At 48.5% G+C, this 22,064-nt stretch overlaps 1 protein-coding gene across 2 annotated transcripts in view; it reads right to left on the bottom strand.

Moving 5' to 3' along the window:
* The window catches only part of FGF1 (fibroblast growth factor 1), a 99,461-nt gene extending 79,607 nt beyond the window's left edge, over positions 1 to 19,854 (bottom strand). For both annotated transcript variants that reach the window (XM_060008626.1, XM_060008627.1), the window contains exons 1-2: positions 19,508 to 19,854; positions 9,468 to 9,624 (exon numbers count right to left, since the gene is read on the bottom strand). The gene's annotated coding sequence lies outside the window, so the exon portion shown is untranslated. The remainder of the gene's footprint in view (positions 1 to 9,467; positions 9,625 to 19,507) is intronic.
* Positions 19,855 to 22,064: the final 2,210 nt, after the last annotated feature.

Raw genomic sequence — 22,064 nt, 5'->3', positions numbered from 1 at the left:
GAAGCCCAATAATTAATATTTTAATGAGCAAACACTGTGTGCTATGCATTATGTAGTAAAACATTTTTGTCTCACTGAAGTCTTAAGTCAGCCCTATGAGGGAGTAACGGCTAATGCTGATAATATAACACTTACACTCTCTCAGACTTCACCTGTATGAACTCACATAGTACCGTCAACAGCCCTAGGGTATGGGCGCCGTTATTATGTCTCTTTTACAGAAGTGGAGAGGTTACGGAACTTGGCCAGGGCTGTGCAGCTATTGTGTGTCAGAGCCAGAATTCAAACCCAAGCGGTCCTGCCCCAACCATTATACCCCCTAGCATCACGCCCCGCAGACTGTCACTCTGAAATAGGAAAAGGATGCTGAGAGAGACAGGGCAGAAGTGGAGCCGTCAGGAGAATTCTTGGTCTCCCGTGTCAGCTCTCTTTCCAAGGAACTTAGGACACTGCCTCCCGAGCCCTCAGCAGGGATCCCAGGACTGACCTGGGAGAACGGCAGCAAGTTCTGTGAGGCCAGCGGAGTGGGGATTTTATCCTTGTGAAGAAACCATCCTGAAGCTGACCTGAATCTCTGCCCCTAGAAACATCCCCATTAGCATTTCAAACACGAAAAACCAGTGGAGGCTTAAGGAGGAACATTTTGCTCCTTTAACGTAAACACCACCCTAGCACTAAAGGCCAAGAAGCCGGGGCCAAGCCAGCCTGGGACCCTGGACCAGGGACGCGCTCTCCCAGGGCTGCAGCTTGCCGTGTGGACTCCGAGGAGGGACTCTGAAGTACTCATTCTCCGCTGTCCTCCAGGTGCCATTTCTAAATTCTGACGAAGATTCTGAGGAAGGACAAGCGCAGCCTGGTTTTGTAGCAGCGCTTTGTGTCCCGGAGGTACTGGGGCAGCACTGTGCATGCACTGATATATCAGTGCAGACGCTGCTTCCGCTCCTGTGGGACCTGGTGGCAAAGGCGAGGATGAGCGGCTCCACCCACCTCCCTGGGTGCGAGGGTTGGAACGCGCCGGATCGATGTCTCCCTTCTGGGTGCCTGACATCACTTGTTTGCCTTTGATGTCCATCAGCCAACAGAAGTTATTCATCTTTGAGCATGAATAATACAACGAGGCTGGATTTTTCCAGGCTCCCGAAGCGAGTTCTCTGAAGAGCTGAGATTGCGCACACTAGACCAGAGCAGCCGATGCTAAGTATGGGGTCCTGGGCACTGTGAGGGGCCTGCCCACTCGAGTCAGGGTCGGGGACCCCGACCCGCACTTGTCGGTGCTGCTTTCAGACGTAACGTGCCCCTTTCTAGAGCTGTGAGGAGCGACAGAGGCTGGGGGGGGGTCCCACTGCTGTCCTTGGTCTTGTCTTTCCCACTCCCAAGATTGAACCAGTCGCTCATTCACTCATTCATTGGATCAACATTTACTGAGCACCTACTATGTGCCTAGGCTCTGTCCTAGGCCCTGGGGATATAGCAGGGAACCAGACAGATGAGGTCCTCCCCTCCTGAGGCTTACGTTCTAGGGGGGAGAATGAATCATAGCAAACTTTAAAAATTGACAAGACGACTACAGACTGGCGTAAGTGCCATGAAGGACACAGAGGTAGGAGAGGGAATAACAGGAGAGAAAGCCTCTTCAAGGAGCTGACAAGAGGTCTGCTATGTGAAGAACTGTGGGGAAAGCACTCCAGGCAGATGGAACAGCAACTGCAAAGTCCCAGAGGCAGGAAAGGGCGTGGAACAGCAGAGGAATGGAAGAGAGGCTGGTGGGGCTAGAGCCAGTGGGCGATGTGAGAGAAGTGGGAGGATCTCGCTCCCCACGAGGCCCCCTGGCTGCTCTCACCTTCCTGAAAGTCCCTTCTCTTCTCCAAAGTGTGTTCCACTTGCCCCAAGGACTCATCTTTGCTAAGCCAAGTCCAGTCCCTCTGCTGGAAGGAAATTCTTTGTTTGTTTGTTTGTTTGCGGTACCGGGCCTCTCACTGCTGTGGCCTCTCCCGCTGCGGAGCACAGGCTCCGGACGCGCAGGCTCAGCGGCCATGGCTCACGGGCCCAGCCGCTCTGCGGCACGTGGGATCTTCCCGGACCGGGGCACAAACCCGTGTCCCCTGCATCGGCAGGCGGACTCTCAACCACTGCGCCACCAGGGAAGCCCAGGAAGGGAATTCTTTTTGTGGCCGGCAGGGCATATGGCAAAGGCGTGGCGTTCAGTTTGACGTCAGGACTCACTCATGGGTTATGCCGACAACCGCTGGCGTCGATGTGGAGTTTCCCAGTGATGGGAATGGGGTGTGCGTCTCTGGTAGCAGGGGCACAGGAGAGGGCTGCAAACCCCAAGGTGGACTTCCCACAGCTGAGGGCCCACCTTGCTGCTGCTTGTGTGAAATCACGAATAAGGCAAATTTTGGCGTCAAGTTCTTTGCGCTCCTCCTTTATACTCTCTGCCTCTTTTCAGACCTGTCTCTGCCCACGTTCACCCCTGGTGCCTCAGGGGGTCTGCCTGGGCTTCTTGCCCCTGCCTCTTTCCCCTTCACAGCTTGAATCTTATGCTGAATAATTGGCCTGCTGACGGCTGGCCCTCTCCCATAGCTTCAGGCGAAGTTCAGCAGGCAAAGGAGAGGTTATAGTCACAAGGCCTCTCTGTGTCCTTCAAATGATACCAAAGAAGGGGCCACCTGGTCAACCCCAGTCTGAGCCTGGCCTGGCTGCCAAGTTCACAAATTAACCTCATCAGCAGGAGACAGCTGTCCCTATTTAAACCCTTTCCAGTGGGGCCGTGACCAACACCTAGAACATGCCCAGCTGAGGGGGACTGCGCTAGAACACTATTTGGGAAGTGGCCTGGAACTTTATTCCTTAATCATGACACAGCCAACCCTAGATTTGTGAGCTCAGGAAGCCTGCTGTCTTGCTTCAGGGCTGACCCACTGCTGAACCGCGCCAGCAACTTGTTTGTCCTTTGTTGAACTCAGAGTTTACCCTATAGAGGATCTCCTCCTTCTCTGGCTTTCGGTGGCTCTCAGCAAAGGACCGAAATGCTCAGTGTGGCCACTGTGGTCCAGCCCACATCTGCCCCTTTGATGCCAACTTGCCCCCCTGCTTCCCTGCCTTCCAGCTACACTGGCCTCCCCTCCACTCCTTGGTGAAGCCACACTTTTTACACCATGTGACCTTTGCTCGTGCTCTCCCTCCACCTGAAACATTCAGCCCTCACCCATCTGACCCCTGCTCATGCTCCAGATCTCAGCCCAAGCATCCCCTCCCCGCCGAAGCTTTTCCAGAGCCCCTGACTGGGTCCAGCACTCTGCCCTGTGCCTGCAGGGGGAGTTCCTGCACGATGGATGTCGGTGGACCCGCCTAACCTCTACCTTTCATGAAAGTAGGGACTGGTGGTCCCAGGCCCAGTGGCCTGCTCCTGGCACGCAGGAGGGGCCCCATGAATGAGCTGCATGACCTGAACTGGTCAGGGATGGCCTCCAGTGTGCCCATCCTGGTCTCCACTCTCTTTCTCTTTCTGCTCCTGCCTCCTTTGTTCTTTGCTTTCCCTTCCCTGCTTCCTCTTCATCCTTTCCATTCATTCCTTCTTCCTTCCTGGGCCTTGGGCCTACCTGTGGCTCCCAAGAACACTATTTAAGCCAACAGAAAAGCACTCAGAATTAAAGAAGAAGTTGCCACAGCTTGGCAGAATGTGTGGCCTTCACCTAGATCAGCCCAGACCCAGGGCCTAGAGGGGGAATCTCATTCCTACTGTAGCCGTTTCCTAAGGCCGCTGTAACAAGTATCACAGACTGGGTGGCTTACACAACAGAAATTTCTTGTCTCACAGTTCTGGAGGCCAGAAGTTCAAAATCACGGCATCTGCAGGGTTGGTTTCTCCTGAGGGCTTTGAGGGGAGGATCTGGCCCAGGCCTTTCTCCTTGACTTGTAGATGGCCATCTTCTCCCTGTGTCTTGTCACATCATCTTCCCTCTGTATATGTCACTGTGTCTCAATTTCCCCTTTTTAAAAGGTCACCAGTCATACTGGATTAGGACCCACCCTAATGATCTCTGATAACCAGGCTTCCCTGGTGGCGCAGTGGTTAAGAATCCGCCTGCCAATGCAGGGGACACGGGTTCGATCCCTGGTCCAGGAAGATCCCACAGGCTGTGGAGCAACTAAGCCCGTGCGCCACAACTACTGAAGCCCGCGTGCCTAGAGCCTGTGCTCTGCAGCAAGAGAGGCCACCGCAATGAGAAGCCCGCGCATGGCAACGAAGAGTAACCCCTACTCGCCGCAACTAGAGACAGCCCGCAGGCAGCAATGAAGACCCAACGCAGCCAAAAATAAACAAATAAATAAATAAATTTATAAACAAAACAAAACAAAGCTGGATGACCTCTGTCAGGACACTATCTCCAAATAAGCTCACATTCTGAAATACTGGAGGTTAGGAGTTCCACATATGAATTTGAGGGGGAAACACAATTTAACCCATAACAGCTACCTTCTACCCACCCATTGACCACACCCTTTTTGACTTATTGAATGAGATAAAAATAGGGAACCACAGGGACACATCATCTTCTGAAGAAATTATATGGGAGTCGCGGGATGGGGGAGGACAAGATAGGAATGTGAAGGGGAGAAAGACACCCAAGAGTGAGAAAGGAGGGTTGAACTGACAGAGAAGCTAAAACTATGTTCATAGCCTCGCCCAGGGGTTCCGTGGCTGTGCTCTGGGGATCTGCGGGGCCTGGGTTCATATCTCAGATCTGCCACATACTGGCAGTGGGGCCTTTCCCCTCCCTTGTCAAATGTGATAATAATGGCACCTAACTTACCGGATGGTTGTGAAGGGCTTAGTACTGTGCCCAGCACATGGTAACTCAGTACGCAGTAGGCGGGCTGTCGCTGTTATTACCAGCAGCGAAGGTTTAGCCTAAGTAAAATGGTCCAGGAAGAAGCTGTGACAGAGAAGAGACTAATTGCCACTGATTCAGGCCCCGTGACTGTTCTCATAAACAGCAATGAAGACAAGGGAACCAGAGCAACGGTCAGCCTGAGGCTTCTTCAGCTGTAGCCTGTGGACCAAAGGCATCAGAACCAGCTGGGCCCCAGCCAGGAAATGCAGAATCCTGGGCCCCTCATGAACCCGGCTACTTCAGGACTTGTGTGGGTAGGTCCCAGGAACCTGAAGTTTAAAACATCTTTTTAATTAACTTATTTTTTGAAGTATAGTTGATTTATAATGTGTTAATTTCTGCTGTACAACAAAGTGATTCAGCTATACATAGACATACATTTAAAAATATTCTTTTCCATTATAGTTTATCACAGGGTATTGAATATAGTTTCCTGTGCTATATAGTAGGACCTTGTTGTTTATCCATTTTATATGTAATAGTTTGCACCTGCTAACCCCAAACTCCCACTCTGTCCCTCCCTCCTCTTCCCCTGGGCAACCACACGTCTGTTCTCTATGAACCTGGTGTTTTAAAGAAGCTCCCGTGTGATTCTCATGCACATTAAAGTCTGAAAACACCTGGGCCAGACCACAGGTTCTGGAGCGGCAGAGATGAGTCTTGTCCATCAGTAACCCCAGATCTACACAGCCCTGGTGTGAGGTAGGCACACTCTCACACCTGTTCCTATGGCCAGCGTTCCTCGGCTGAAGTCAGAGAGGTGGACTTGAGCAATTAGGCGTAAAACAAATCTCTGTGTGTCATGTTTTAAATGTTCAATTTAGAGAAATTGCATTGGCAAATCAAGCCTTTTACATCACTATAAACTTCACTGAGCCCAGATACTACGTTCTGGATTGCCCATTCCTCCTCTCTCCACGGCTGGAGTCACCTAGTCTTGACCTCGGGCTTAGCTCAAGATGACCTCTGACCTTAGGCTAGAGGGGTGTCAGGATATCTGGCCCAGCACCCTTGCTGTGTCCGTCTCTGTACCATTTCCTCTCTTCTTGGGCACCGTCCACTGCCTGCGGCAGGAAGGCCTGAGGCCCACCTTGTCCCCCAGGGCCTGCGTTCATGTCTTGTTCCCAAACACCGAGCCCCAAAGGTCATGGGTCCTCAAGGCTGAGGTTCTGTCCCCAGGCCAATGTAGGGTTCTGCTGTCTTCTTGGCAAAGCTTCCAAATTCTGGTCTACTTTCTGGGGCCTTCAGATCTCATCTGTTGCTGAAGTCTATCTGTCACCAAATTCCACCTGCCTGTCAGGACACCTCCAGTGGTCCCCCAAATCATAGATGGCATACTGGTTAGCAGCACAGCCTGGGTGTAAGCCTGGCTCTGCAGTTTGGTAACTGTGTGACTGTCGGCAAATGGCCCAGCCCACCGAGCTCAATTCCTGCAGCCGTGACAGCCCTACTTCACAGGGTTGTTACGAGAATCCGGCGAGGTCACACACGTAAAGTCAGGCACGGTGCCTGCCTGGCCACCAGCACAGAAGCTCCTCGATTCTGAAAGCTGGGAAATGCAAGCAAAACTCCACACCAAGGAAAAGCACCTCCAGCTGCCCAGAAGGTGGCACTGGTGGTCACTCAGAGAGTCACTTTGGACCTTGGAACAAATGGACTTGTGAGCAGCCTTTTCAGAACTGACCTTTCAATGACAATAATAATAGTAATAACAGTAACAACAAGAAATACTTAGGTTTTACTCATTATAAACCAGGCACTGAGCTAAGACTATTACTCATTTGATCCTTTCAGTAATGAGGCTGGTACTTTATTACCCCATTTTACAGATGAGGAGACTGAGGCACAAGGTCACAGGACTAGTAAGTGTCAGAGTCTGAACTGAACCCCAGCTTCTTCCTGGCTGCAGAATCTATGTACTTAACCACTATTCTGCTGCCTCTCTTAAGTAGTAACATTTAGGAATCAAAATAATTACTGTTGGGCTTCCCTGCTGGCGCAGTGGTTAATCCACCCGCCGACGCGGGGGACCCAGTTCGAGCCCTCGTCCAGGAAGATCCCGCATGCTGCGGAGCAACTAAGCCCGTGCACCACAAGTACTGAGCCTGCACTCTAGAACCCACGAGCCACAACTACTGAAGCCAGTGCGCCTAGAGCCCGTGCTCCACAAAAAGAGAAGCCATACCAACAATGAGAAGCCCGCGTGCCGCAACGAAGAGTAGCCTCTGCTCACCACAACTAGAGAAAGCCCGTGCGCAGCAACAAAGACCCAAGGCAGACAAAAAAAAAAAAAAAAGACTTTGCGCTCCCAATGCAGGGGGCCTGGGTTCGATCCCTGGTCAGGGAACTAGAGCCCACATGCATGCCACAGCTAAGAGTTTGCATGCCACAACTAAGGAGCCCGGGAGCTGCAACTAAGACCCAGGGCAACCAAAAAATATATATTATAGTAATAATAATAATTACTATTCCCTCCCTCCCTCTTCTCTCGCTATAGGCCACTGGCCCAGATGCTTGTCCTTGTTCCTCTACCTTGGACTCCTTTACCTCCCAGCTGAGTTGGACATCCTGTCAGCCCAGGTTCATTCTCTGCTACCTGCCCCCCCAGGTAAGTCCTCACCTTTCTCTATGGCTGAATGGGCTGGATCCAGTCCCATCTTTAGGTGGGACACCTTAACAGTACTTGATGAACTTGACGAGTGAATCCTTTCTTAAGGAAAAACAGTCATTCACGTACAATTTCTGTGTCCTGGATAGTTGTTAGATTGACCTAAAACAGGGTATGTCTGTAGCATGACTGATTGCAGATTATTTTTCCAGTAGCTTAAATCAAGGAGTATTGCATTAGCCAAGTAATGCCTATTGGATGAGGTGGAAGGGGTGTGTCTTCCCCTCTGTATGGTCTCTGACTGCTGGAAGCTGGCACAGGGGGGCCAGCAGCTCCATGACCTGTAATAGTTTATTCAGGGTCCACATAACGCACGTCAGCAGAGTGAGCGAGCACATCTCTATCCTGGCATCAGACATCCCTTTGCTAGGTGTAGATAGAACGCATGGATGTCTGTCCACTGTCACCGTGGAAATATCATCCTCAGAGTTGGTGCTACCTGCCTGTGAAATCAAACCATTTTAATTAACTGGATACTGCTTCCTTAAATCCTTTTTGGAACCTGGCAAGCCCTATATGTGTATGTGCACACCAGATTTGGGAGGAAGTTTACAAGTAACTCAACGTCTTGTCCCTTAGTTTTTCGTGTATTAACTTTGTTTTTGATGAAGTACTGCATTTACAAATCCATTTCCTCATGCTAAAAATGTAGAATCAACAGAAGACAGTCAGGTACGTGATCTCAAAAGGGGAATTTCCTCGGAAGCCCTCGACGACAACACAAAGAAAACAAAGGGAGTTTGCGACTGTGAATCACGGTCTCCACCAAAATCCACATTCATTCACCCAGACAGCCTGGAAGGCAGCTGGCCAGCCCTTTGCTAGACACCACTTGGCAAAGCTGATTTCTCTCCAACCCTTTGCCACTGTTGGGCTGGCTCGCCCTCACTCAGAGCCCAGTTCACCCTCTGCCCGGATGATTGCATCCGCCCACTGGTGTTCACGGAGCTAAATCGTAAACAATTGCATCCCTATAGCAAAGGAAAGGGAAAGTGCCAGTTACCAAAGCAGGAAAGTGGGGGTGGATTTAAACAGCTGGAGAGAGCACAGAGCATTTGTGTCTGCTGAGGCGCAGAGCGAGCTCTTGCGCCTGAGAGGCGAGATAAGTGGGTGCCCTCTTGGGTCTCTGAAAAATGGGTCCGTGATTAAACGCCTGAAATTCCCACCCCAGCACCTGGAGGTCTGAAGTTTTCGAGCGCTCCGTCTAGAAGCCTTGCATAACTTTTGGCATATAATAGTGACGTAGGTGTGGATAGCGTCAGTGCCAGAGAATGTGCCCGGTGGCTAGCCATTCCCCTTCCCTCTCTGCCGGTGCCTATCTGGAGGGGCCCTGAAATGAGGATGTGATTTTCAAAGGAGATCAGGACAGTAAGAAGTAATCCAGGTGACCAGCAGGGCCATCAGAATCCCACCCTCTCAAGCACACTCAGATAATCCTATGTTTCAGCCCAACTTTTATATCAAAAGGTTGAACAAATCTGAGGTGCCCACCCAGTGGACAGGATTTCTAGGTGCCTGAATTTCCAGGCTACCTAAGAGGGTAAGTGTGGCAAGCAGGGTGATGCCAGGCAGGCTCACGAAGGCCACCGTGTCCTGCTGAACCACAGAGGCTTTAGTGAATGAGAACCTTCTGCCCCCTCCAGTCCTCGTGGCCCGGCAGTGCGGGGATGAAGATAAAGGGGGCAGCGGGGGCGTGATTATTCTCACAGTCTCTGCACTCCAGGTGCTATTTTTACATGTCTGTGCGATTAGCCAGCCCTGCTTTTTATTCCAAGCAGCCTCATACTTGCACTGGGACACACACACACACGCGCACGTGCGCACGCACGCACACACACACACTCTCCACCTCAGCTCTGGATACACTATAACCTGCTCAGAACAGAAACCCTGATTCTTACCTGAACAGCTTGCAGGCTGAGGGCTGCTCCTCTCTCCGGTCGAAGGGAAAGGGGATCCACTTGGTCTCGTCCGCTCTGTGGTGTCACTGTCCCCGCGCTGCAGCTGCTTCTCCAGCAGCCCCAAGCCGACTCTCTGAACCTCCCGGTGGCCGCAGCTCTGTGTGGGGAGAGGGGACGGACCGTGGCATGTACATCAGGTTGCTGGTCCGCCTGCAGACACCGTGCCACAGAGCTGGCTCCCAGTCCCGCAGGGCTGTGCGGGAAGCAGGGAGGCAGGCGGGGGACTGATAATGCAGCCTCTGGGTCTCTGTCTGGCCTCGTTGATCTGCAGAGGGGACCTGCCTTAGCGACCCCGCCCACAGGGATGCACACGGAGCTCTAAGGGCCCCCAACCCTGGGCAGCCAGTGGCAGGCCCAGGGGCACAGAGCTGGTGGCCAGCAGGGAAGGGAGGCAGAGACAGCAGACGGCCGTGGCAGCTCTCCTGGGTGTTATTCTAGCGTGGTTTGTCCTGGGGCAAATGGCTGAGCCGAATGGACTACTAGCCTGTCTGAGCAGATTCCTGTTTGTTTTGAGGCCTCAGTTGGCAGGGAAACAGCGGGTCACGGCTCAGAGACACTCCTCTGCAATCAGAAGGCTGCTGGATGAAAGGGAATCCTTTTTGCTCCTGGCATCTGGCATCCCCGCACAGGGTGTAGATGTCTGTGTGTGGCAGTGTGTGTGTGTCTGTCTGTGCTGTTCCCATGTTGCAAAGCTGCTCGAGGCAGTGGGCATGCAGTTTAGGGCTGGGGAGGGGCTGCAGAGAGAATATTTCTGCCCTTCCTCACCAGTGGTCCAGCCTGTCCATGCTGAACTAGGCGAACCATCCGGTGGGGATTTCTTCAGTGGACCATGGGTGGCATCTTTGTGCCCCTGGCCAGGATGGGGTAACGAAGAGAGGAAGCTGCCTGTACAAATAACTCTTTGGCTGCAAGGTGAGGAATGAAACTGGACTGAAAGGATACAGCTTGGGAGGTGTCTTTGAAGAGACCAAATGGAAACATGATTAATAGTTTCTTATAGTTGATGAAGAGTCCTACCTGCTTATGCAGGCGTCTGAGCCTGGGAGGTGTCACAGAGTGTGTGTGCAAGCCTGCCCACCTGGTGATTCAGATAGGAGGTACAGATTGGCCTGTTGGAATTAGAAATATGCTCACTGGTCTCTCCCTCCTCTGGGAAGGTGGGGGTGGAAAACTGTTCTCCAGACTCATCAGGGAGCAGCCAGGGAGACTTCATGTGCCTCTGAAGGGACAGGCTCAGAGAAGCTCACCTCCTGTGACAGAACTAGAGGCACAGACATCACACAGCTCTGATAACGGATGAGCCACAGATCTCCTAAAAGGGACTTGAGAGGTGCAGAAAGAGTTGATTTCTGCAAACTTTATTAACAGGAACCTCCATGAATTGCCACTACCACATATTCAAAGGTCCTAATAATTTGCTTTTTAAAAAATAGTCATTTTCTCGAGCATCTGCACGATTCCAAAGGACCTCTGGATCACAGATGAAAATATTTCAGACAGTCATCTTCTCAATATTGGAGAATTGCTCTGCTGCATGCAGGGGGCAGGTGAACTGTTTTTAACCCCATGGAATGATAGATTGTAAAGTTAGAAAACACCCTGAAAACACCGAGGACAGAGATACAGCTCAGCGTCTCACCCAGGTTGCCCCCGTAGTTTCTAAGTCCTCACCGGGTCTGAAAGCTGGTCTCCCACCTCAGGCTAGCACTCTTGAACCTGCCCACACAGGGCTGTTGACCATTTCTGGGCTGCTCAGCATCTCAGGGCCCTGACTCCCTCCTTCCTGAAAGAGATTCATGAGGCTTTCCGAACCACGTCTTTCCCGCAAGCCAACACGATTATGGTGACAATCAAATGTGCCCAAGCATGTGACAGCACCTTGAACACCGGTAATGCAAGTGTAAGTCATTATTTTAGTGTTACTTCTCCATTACATCTAGTTGTGAAATGCTGTTAAAAAAAAAAAAAAGCCAAAAAACCACACAGCTTTCAGGCAAATACAACCACTAGCTACTGATATAAACCAGTTTCTTTATTACATATCAGGTGTTGTTCGGCAATGTTCCTGTCCAAATACTGGGAACTGATTCCTCAGTTCCTTAAAGTGCTTACTGTAATATAATTCTCCTCAGTATTGAATTTTTTAATGTGTTGGTTTAACTTCCCTCAAGTTCCATATTTATTTCAACTTCCATGTTGAAATGGAAGTGTCTAGATTTATCATTTTTAAAAAATTTATTTTATTGAAATATAGGTGATTTACAATGTTGTGTTGATTTCTGCTGTACAGCAAGGTGATTCAGTTATACATATATATTCTTTTTCATATTCCTTTCCATTATGGTTTATTACAGGATATTGAATATAGTTCCCTGTGCTATACAGTAGGACCTTGTTGTTTACCCATTCTCTATGTAATAGTTTGCATCTGCTAATCCCAAGCTCACACTCCATCCCTCTTCCACCTCCCCTCCCCCATAGCAACCACAAATCTGTTCTCTATGTCTGTGAGTTTGTTTCTGTTTCATAGATAGGTTCATTTGTGTCATATTTTAGATTCCACATATAAGTGATATCATGTATTTGTCTTTCTCTTTCTGACTTATTTCACTTAGTATGATAATCTCTAGGTCCATCCATGTTGCTGCAAATGGCATTATTTCATTCTTTTTTATGGCTGAGTAGTACTCCATTGTGTGTGTGTGTGTGTGTGTGTGTGTGTGTGTGTGTGTGTATACATACCATATCTAGATTTATCATTTAAATAATATATGTTCAGATGCTTGGAGTCATGAGACATGATAATGTTAATACTTCCTGGCCCCTCTGTTATTTAACATGGGAAGGGACAGGACGTTTCCTAGTTTAAAAGTCTGGCCTCACAATAGCCTTCCAGCTCTGGGCTAGGAAATAGTCCATGGAAATAATAGCTGTCCAAGCCACTTATTAAGCGTTCACAAGATGCTAGATCCTATAGAGAGTGTGTAACAGAAACCATATCTTCCCTCAAAGCGTTTAGACCACTTTTAAAGCCATTAAAACTACTTAAGGTGTTTAAGTGATTAAAACTTTATATGCTTACTAGCCCTGCAGAGGGTGGATCTGAGAAAGGAAGAAAATGACAGATTTCGAGGACCAACAAAAATCCTAGTAGAAGCCGGGTAGGTTTATCCACAGAGGTGTGGCCTTGGCCGGAGTCAGCCACGTCTAGAATGTTCTGGCCGGTGCTGGAGGTGAGATTTTTCCTTCCATGTCCTAAGAGATTGACTCACTATCAAGCACTTCAGCGGCAGCTATTACAGAAAGTGGTTCTAAACCACTTATAAGAGCTTTAGAAGGACGAGAAAGGTAGAATGGGGCGTTTCTTTGGTTTTTTCTTATTCTGTGCTCAGTGCCTCTGAAAATCAGATGTAAAACTGTCACTTTTTAACTGCACCAACATGAAAAGGGAATCAGAGCGTGATAGATTCAGTAGGACTCCAGATGTCCCAGAAAATAAATTTTCTTTCTCTCCCGGCATAACACATAAGCCCTGGTTTCTTGTTCTTGAACCTTGAGGCTGACATTCAGTATTTGCTTTAAAATTTCCCCTTCGTACATCCTGTTTACATAAACAGTACAGTTATGTGAAATGCATACCAGACACACTGCATTTTCTTTCTAATCTCATTTGACCTTGTTCGGACTCAACAAATCCTAATCAACTGACAGGAGAAATCAGATACTGCCTGCCGCTTTCTCCCTGCAGTAAAGTATTTCCTTCTGTTTATGCCCAATCATGCAATTAAATGAAGGGCATGCTGGCCTCCTGGCGAACCGGCTGCCAAGATGACGGAGGGGAGCAGTTTGACAAATAGGGCACAGGGAAATACAGCAGACATTCACAGGAAATTGTATTGGTTGCCCAAGGAGACCTGACAGACACAAACATCACCAGAGCTACAGGACAGAAATGGGGTCCAGAGGTCCTCCAGTGAGAAGGTGCCTCGCTCTGATCCCACTCTAACCCAAGGACAGGAACTTGTCCCAGTTTGTCAGCCTGGCTCTCAGCGGCTTCAGGGGAGGACGCCTAATTAGAGAGGGTCACACCCATGAGAAGTAGGCTTCCTCTTTCTGATATTGGTCACCCATAGCCTATTGTATGTTTTCCTAGATCTCAGCTTTTCAATGTTTATTTTAAAATATTTTATCTTTAAATAAAAGTAATGCCTTGTGCACATGTTAAAAATGCACAATGTACAGAGAGGTATAAAATGACCCTCACTAACCCCCCTTCTTCCCAAGATAACCACTATTTACTTTTTTTTCTGGATCCTTTGAGGGACAGAAATGTCTTCACACACTTGAATGTGTGTATGCTTAAAAGCGATTTACTAGGCACGGTCCTGCATTGTTTGTTTTTCACTTAATAATAGATCTTTGCACATTGGTCTAAGTGCCAATATTCCTTGCCTGCATTATCGCGATACCTCCTCTCCGACTTCCCTGCTTCTTTCTACCCTTACCCCCTATAGTTCATTCCAGAGGGATCCTGCTAAAAGGTAAATTGGATCATGTTTCTATTTGGTCAAAACTGCCCAGTGCCTTTCTTTGGCACTAAGAACAAAAACTGAGCTTGCTGTTACCACCTGCCCCTCCAAATCCATCCCCGATGCATTCCTCCTTTTCACTGTGCTCCAGCCTCACTGTTCCTCATACAGGCAAAGTGTGGTCCTGCCTCAGGGCCTTTGTACTTACTGTTCCCCCTACCTGAAGTGCATGCATTTCTTTTCTGCCCCTTGATTCTTTACATGGCTGGCCCTTCCTTACCATTCTGGTCTCATTTCAGACCCTCCTCCCTGACCACCTGTTCTAAATCAGCCCCTCATAGATCTTTCTTTTTCTTCATAGATCTTTTTACTAGCTGAGAATTATCATGTTCAGTTATTTGTTTACTTATATGTTGTCTGTCTTCTCCTAGCACACACACTGGAATGTAAAGTCCGTGAGGAGAGCAGGGATTTTATCTGTCTTTTCACCCTTATATTCCCAGTACTTGGACCAATGGTTCTCAAACTTGAATGTGCATCAGAATCGCAGATGACTGTACCCCAGCTCCAGAGTTTCTCATTCAGTAGGTCTGGAGCGGGCCTGGGAATTTGCATGTCTAACAAGTTCCCAGGAGATACGGATGCTGCTGGTCCACGGACCAGACTTTGAGAACCACCAGTCTAGACAGTGCCTGGCACACAGTGAGTTGCTTATACGTTTATTATGTGAACACACGAGTCTGCACGGAAGGATCTGCTATTTTCTTTGGAATGGCAGTTTTATTTTCACTGTATCATTTATTTATATTTATTGGACAGGAAACCTCCTCCAATTCTTTGTGACAGGAGGACCCCAAGTTCTGTCACCTAAAATGATGTATCAGCTCCATTGGTTTGTCAGCCAATGATCAGAAACCTAAAGTGTTACAGGCCCAGGGGAGCCAGTGAGAGGCACCCCTCGTTCTCTGCCTCAGTAACACGTCAAAGCCAAAGTGGGTGGGATTCTCCCTTCCTATGTGACAGAGAACTTTCCCTATGGGGAATCACTCAGGCCTCCCCTGTAATTGTTTAACAGCTGTCCTGTTGACTTGCCTTGGTGCGTTGGAATGTATACAACACACACACACACACACACACACACACACACACACACACACACACACACACACACACACACACACACACACACACACACACACACGTTTTCATACTGAGTTTCAGGAAGTTACGAGATGCCCCAAGTCCATTTTAATCTCAAATTTTAAAACTCCTGATCTAATCATTGGCTATCTATTTGGCAAAACAAACAAGAACAACCTGGATCCCCAGTTTGTTTTTAAATTCCCAATTAAATAAGAGGTTTAAATGTAATAAGACAAACCTTAGAGGACAACATTAGAGAAGAGCATTAGAGGAAAGCATTAGGTAATGAGATTTACCATCTTAGGATGGTAGCATGATTTTGAAACCCAGAAACAAAACTGAACAGTGAGATTTTGAAGCATGATTTGAAACCCAGAAACAAAAACTGAATAGTGAGATTGATTCCATAAAATATAAAATGATCTGGACAAGAAAGAAGAAAAATGATCCTCCAGTTTAGACTCCGGGGAGAAATCTATGGAGCCCATCTTTTCCGTCTATATTCTTTCCACTTGAATTGTTTGGGTGGCCTGTGGCCAAGCGTGGTGGGATGAGACATAAGCTTATCAGAGCAGACGGGGTAAGACCACATCCTTCAGCAAAGCCCTGTCACTGGGTTCATTAGCCATGGTTTGGGGGTTTTCTGAGCAATTTTATTGAGATGTAATTCACATACCATGGAGTTTGCCCGTTTCCAGTATACAATTAAGTGGTTTTAGTATGTTCACAAAGTTGTGCACCCATCACCACTGTCTAATTTAGAACTTTTTTTTGTCATCCCCGGAAGAAACCCCATACCCGTTAGTAATCATTCCTCATCCCTGCCCTCCCGCCAGGCCTACGCAACCACCGGTCTACTTTCTGTCTCTGTAGATTCGCCTGTTCTGGCCATTTCATATACATGGGATCATACAGCGTGGGTTTCTTTTCCTTATAACGCATAGTGTCTTTAAGGTCCATCCACATGGTAGTTCGATCCGTATGTAGCAGCACGTCATCCCTCTTTATTGCTGGATAATATTTCACTGTATGGGTGCGCCATCTTTTTTTGTTCATCAGTTAATGGACATTTGGCTCATTTCCTCTGTTTAGATATCATGAGTAACGGTGCTGGAACATTCGTGTTGTATACAAGTTTTTGTGTGAATATTTGTTTTTATTTCTCTTGGATCTAGTGGCGGTTTTTCTCTTAAATATTTACCCAGAGCCTATTACTTAGCCTATTTAATTCTTTGGGTTTTAGCTTTGTTCTATCATGACCGCCTGGGGAAGCAAGCAGGCTTGGACCTCAGAGGCCCGCTTCCCGGAGTCCCGGCCCCCTCCCTGCTTCTGTGTATTTGGGAATGTGCTTTCATCTCACTGTGCCTCCCTCGTGGGGATGCCAGCTCTCTGAGCCTCTCAGGGAGACTGTGAGGATTCATGGCATACACCCAACAGGATCTGCTCTCGAGAAGGTGCTAACTCACAAGAGCAGGTTCACGTGCATCAGAGAAACAAGATACCCTCAGACCAAGGGCTCCCAGCACCACAGGTGATGGCGTCAACCGAGAGGCCGGTAGCTGGATGCAGAGGCACAGACGTTATAAAACAAAAAATACCGTTTACTTAAGATTTGGGTTTCCTTGGAGATCTGCATTTGCTGAATTTGGTTGCTTTCCAAATCCTGCAAGCTGCCCTCTGAGTGAGGCCTCTGGCCTGGTCACCCTGTTCAGGGGGCGGGAGAAAGGACAAGGCCATGCCTGGTGATGGGCAGCCGGACGGGCAGACAGATTCTAAAGCCCACCCTCCAGCTAACGTTTCCCCAAAGACCATTCTAATCGAAGAGCTCATCTCATCAAAAAGCACCTCGCTCTCTGCAGAGCCCCAGAGGTACCTCCTTTTGTGAAATTCCTCTGCGCCTGACCTTCTTGTTGGCTCTGGGGTAGGGGTGTGACCCCTCATCGCTGGGCGAACCCCCTGTAGAGGCACTGGGAGCCCCGGAGGCAGAAGAGGGGCCTAAAATATCTGAACTTTCTCCTGCTCTCTGACCAATCACCTGTGCCCCTCGCTCTTTCAAATCAGGGAGCAGGAAGTACCACTGATAAACATGTAACTGAGGAATCTAATAGGAAAGGAGATGGTAGGCTTGCCTGGGTTCTAACTCCCACGCTGCCACTTACTAGCTCTCTGATCTAGGACAAGTGACTGAGTTCTCTGAGACTCCGTTTCCCCATCTGTTAAATGGGGATAATAGTGGTATTTACCTCGTGGGGTCACTGTGAGGATTACCTGAGATGATGCCTGTCAGGGGCTCCAGTATACATTCAGAGCTCCATCGGTGTTTGTCATAGTTATTATATTACTTATACAATCAGAATTAAGGATCTCAAGTAATCTAGCCATCCTCTCTGAGCTATTTAGGGAGGCTGTTTTTATCTATTTTTATTGGTTGGAAGCACCTAATGTGTGTTAGACACCACAGGGAGGGCTGGGGATGAAACTTAATTTTCCCCAGGAATGTAAAATCCAAGCTGGGAGAGAAACTAAGGTACATGCAGTTCTTAAAGAACAGGTAAACAGTGGACTGCAATGCCGAGGGGCAGCGCTGTCCCAGTGTGGAGAGGGAGAGAACAGAAAAGGCTGGGTGGGCCAGATGGGGCCTCGGAGGGGAGGCAGCACGGAGTCTGGCCCTTGAAAGGCACGATGGGTTCACATTAGCAGAGAAGAGGGAGGAAGAAGTGGGCAAGGGTGGGTGAAGGGAAGGGGAGACCCGTGGGAGCACAGGCAGGTTGGGGGCCCAGTGGGTCTGGGCATGGTGGGTAGTCTGAGCCAGAGACAAGCCTTCTGGTGTCTTTCCCACTCTCAGGTCTCTAGGGATGACGTACCATGGGGTCTTTTAGTCACCTGTTCTACTAATAATTATCCTTTCTATGAGACTTTCTGTCACGCATACATTTTTGTGGACTATAAGAGGGAGGAATGAGGCGGGGTTATGTTGGAGGAGCTCTGGCTCTTAATCTAGACGATCACAAAAAAAGCCGTACGAAGTGCCAACCAATGACCTTGGCCATCCTGCATGCAGCCCCCTTGATTGTCTTCGGGGACCCAGCCTTTCATTGCTTTCAGGCCGTGTGGTTTTGGGTGGGGATGACTACACCCCCATGGCAGGGATGACACAGTACCCACGTTGGTTCAGTGAACTGTGACCCTGAGACTCTAGCTAGAACTGTTGGGAAAGGGAAACACCTATTCTTGTAGGTTGGCTGGGCCAGTAGGATGTCAGCCCCCAGCTGCTGGCAGCCACCTTACCACCAGGATGAGTGAGTCTTCCTGGGAGTAGAATGACACAGGGATGCAAAGCAAGAAATGTAGAGAGACAGATTCAGGATAACATCATCTGGGCACCTGGATCCCACCATATCAAAACGCTGGCTCTTTCAGTTACATGAGGAAAACATTTTTCCCTTTTTTGGTCTAAGTCTCTTCAAACTGGATTTCAGTCCATTGTCACTAGAAGAATCTTGACTCATTCAAGGAGTTATCTTGTTCCCAGCAATGTTGTTGGCTTTACTCTGAGCATAGATATTTGTGGTCCTGAGCCGAGGGATAACGGTATGCGTGTGCAAGCGATGGAGACACCTGTCCATACCCTCAATAGGCACAGGTACATGTCAGGTGCTCGGGTGGCGGAGATGTTAGAAGGAGAACCCAAAACTCTGCAAAATGTCGTTCTGCTTTGCCCCTTGACTCTGCTTACAGAGCAATTCTCCCCAAACCCTTGATTTTATTCCTCTTGTTCTCAACCAAAGAAGAGAGTTCTTGGATCTGTTAAGTATGTTATGCAGGGTTCTAAAGTCATCAGGGAGAGATGGGGAAGGGGGGAAAGGAATCTCTACAGATGCCATTTGTGTTTTCTCCCTTTTGCCCAGTTACAGGGAATCAGCTGGCATCCTTTTATTTATCTCCTATTCGATGCAGAGCTTTTAAAAAACTAAGCATTAGCATTACTGCAATGGGATTTGTCTAATGATTTTCTGGGAAATGTCTTCTTGGATCTCAGCAAAGATAATTCACTTTGTAGAAACCCTTTCCTGCTTCCCTGCTAAGCATTCGACTCACCCAGTTCTTTCTGGAAGCAAGCTGGTCTCCGAATGAGAGAAGGGAGTACAGGAATGCTTTAGTCTAGCATCCATCACACAGCCTCAAGCCTGCCACCGACTCAGATCAGGGAGAAGCAGGGGGCGGGTGGGGGGAGAGCAGAGCACAAGCCTGAAGCCAAGCGGAAAGTCCACAGCAATCGGAGCCCCTTGGAGGAACGGATGCACTCACCTCTGTACTTTGGTTCTGGGGCACTTTCTTTCTGGGTGACGGCAGCTGCGTCGCCTACAGCATCCACACTGTCCTACCAGGACCGCTGCAGGCAGGCCACCGCGGGAGGAAGGGCGTGGCCTTCACCAAAGGAGGCAATGCCCTTATTCCCCTGGAGTCCAGGCTGTTGGAGCTGCGTGTTCTCTCTCTCCTGCTCCCTCTCTGATGTGTATGGAGCTCAGGGAGCCCCCAGAGAAGGGCCGTGTGCACACCACACACCACACCCGCCCTGATGCAGGTGGGCTCCGCAGCCTTGGGGAGCCTGGGGAGTGCGTCGTCAGGCCACCCTCATGGGGTCCCTACCAGTGCGGCTGGTGTAACCACAGAAAGCCCAAGGACAAGCACTTGTGTATTTATTTCTCCCCCTCTCATGTGATCTTATTTTTGGACCAAACACAAAAGCTATTTGGGGGCTGGACAGCTGCCAGGTGAAAGGGCAGTTATCTCATCCAACTTGTCTCCATGCCTCTCTCTCAACTATGTCCCTGTTACCTTTCCACGTATAAGGCAGAAGGCGGGGAGGGGGGCTTGCTCTGAACCTTACTTTTAATATATCTGAGCTATTAGTCCAAATTACTAACTTTATTTTAACCAGTTCATCCCCACCCTTTGAGGTTTCACAGAATATCAATCTAATGAACAAAGTCACTGCTTTTATATCTGAGGCTGGTGGGCATGTCCTATAGTCAACACGCATCTGGCCGTCATCGGCACACTGCTGTAGACACAGAGACCCTCTTACCAGCACTGGGTGGGACCCCACCCCTGGAAGGCACTTGTGAGCAATGGGGAGGAGTGAGGCTCTTACACTGAATCACACTGATTCTGGCTGTTTCCGCTTCTAATTCCTAGGCTTGTAAAACTGAAAATATTTAAAAAGCTTGGGTTTTTGCCTCTGATTCTTCCTCTTCAGACCTGAATGGGAAGCTTTGAAAACCCTCATGCCTGACAAAATGCCAATTCCATATCATCTTCGCCATCACCACTGTCATTTCTTGAGCCCTTGCTAAATGCCATTTTCATGCTGAGCTCTCTTCTCGCGTTTGTCTCATTTATCCTCGCAACAGCTCTGTGGGGAAGGTAATCCTGTTCCGATCTGACAGCCAGAGAGGCAGAGGCTGGGGAAGGTGAGCTTGCCAAGGAGAGAGATCCCAGCCCCCATCATCTGACTGAATAGCAGGAACTTTCCGTCACTTTGCTCCCTGTCTCCATAAATTATTGAGATTTCACTGTTGTTTTCATTTTATAAGAAGAATAACAAAAACCTCACATTTGATTCAGACCCATGACTTCAATCCTCAGTTTCTTTTCCCAACCTCAGTTCTTGAAGGGAAAGAAGAAGAAGGTTTTCATCTGTTTACAGTCCCAGGCCCTGATTCTAGGTACAGGATGGAGAGTCTCTGGCCTCCATTCTCCGTGGAGCCAGTTTCCTATGAATAATTCACTGTGCAAACACACACACACCAGAGAGGACTGGGTGGGGCCGCCCAGGCTGTGGTCCCCACTGCATGCAAGGTGAATTGCCCTTTCTGTCTGCTGCCTTGAGGGAGAGCCAGGGAGATGGAGCCCAATAGCTTGTCCAACACTTCCCTCTGCTGGCCACTAGCATGCATTACCCCTAGGATGGTGGTCTTCAAGACTTTCCAGTGGGCACACCAGGGATTATTTTTAGAGAACCAATTTCCAGGTTCCCAGTTTCTTTAGGTACCTTTTCCTAAAACTGATTTGCCTGAGAACATGTCTGTGTTCATAATAGTCCTACCTTTACTGGAAAGCATACCCCTCACTCTTCAAAAATCTTACTAAGGAACCATAACCCTGAATGTAAAAATTTCCAGGCCCAGGTTCTCAAACTGGAAGCTTCCTTTAAAAATTTAATTCAACTTCCCTTCATAACTAATTAAGGCAGTCTTTAATTGAACAACTTTGTCTCTTCCATCCCTTGAATTTGAGGGAGAGTACCGTGAAAGTTGTAGAGAATATTAGAAATAAAAATAACAGATTAACATTTAAACATTTAAAGAATGTTGTCACAGTTTAAATTTTTAATTCCAATATTTACAATATGCTGGAAGCTATTATCTTGAATCCATCCACCAACTTAGTGGTGAACGTTTAACGTCAATTTTTAAATGTGAGTATAAGTAACATTATTTTTCAAAATTGTTTTAGAAGGCACAAGGGCAAAAATGGGTGAATCAGTCAGCCCTTGGCTTTTGTCCATCCATCCATCCATCCATCCATCTTTCCACCCAACACCCATTGAGCATCTACTGTCTGTCAGGCATTGTTTTGGGCACCAGACATAAAAATGGTGAGCAAAAACTGACATGTGACATGCCAAATTCTTACTTATGAGTCCCTCTAGGGAATTGAGTGAGGGGAAACAGATTAATGTAGTACTTTCTCAAATAAATGTAAGAATTCACATTTGATAAGTACTTCCAAGGAGGGGTATTCAGTGATGAGAGAACGTAGAATGAGGATTGTATGTTACGAAGATTGACCTAACTCATGG

Source organism: Delphinus delphis, chromosome 3 (genome assembly GCF_949987515.2).
Source record: "Delphinus delphis chromosome 3, mDelDel1.2, whole genome shotgun sequence".
Lineage (NCBI taxonomy): Eukaryota > Metazoa > Chordata > Mammalia > Artiodactyla > Delphinidae > Delphinus > Delphinus delphis.
The sequence above is the reverse complement of the archived record's forward strand: the minus strand, read 5'-3'. Positions and strand labels throughout refer to the sequence as shown.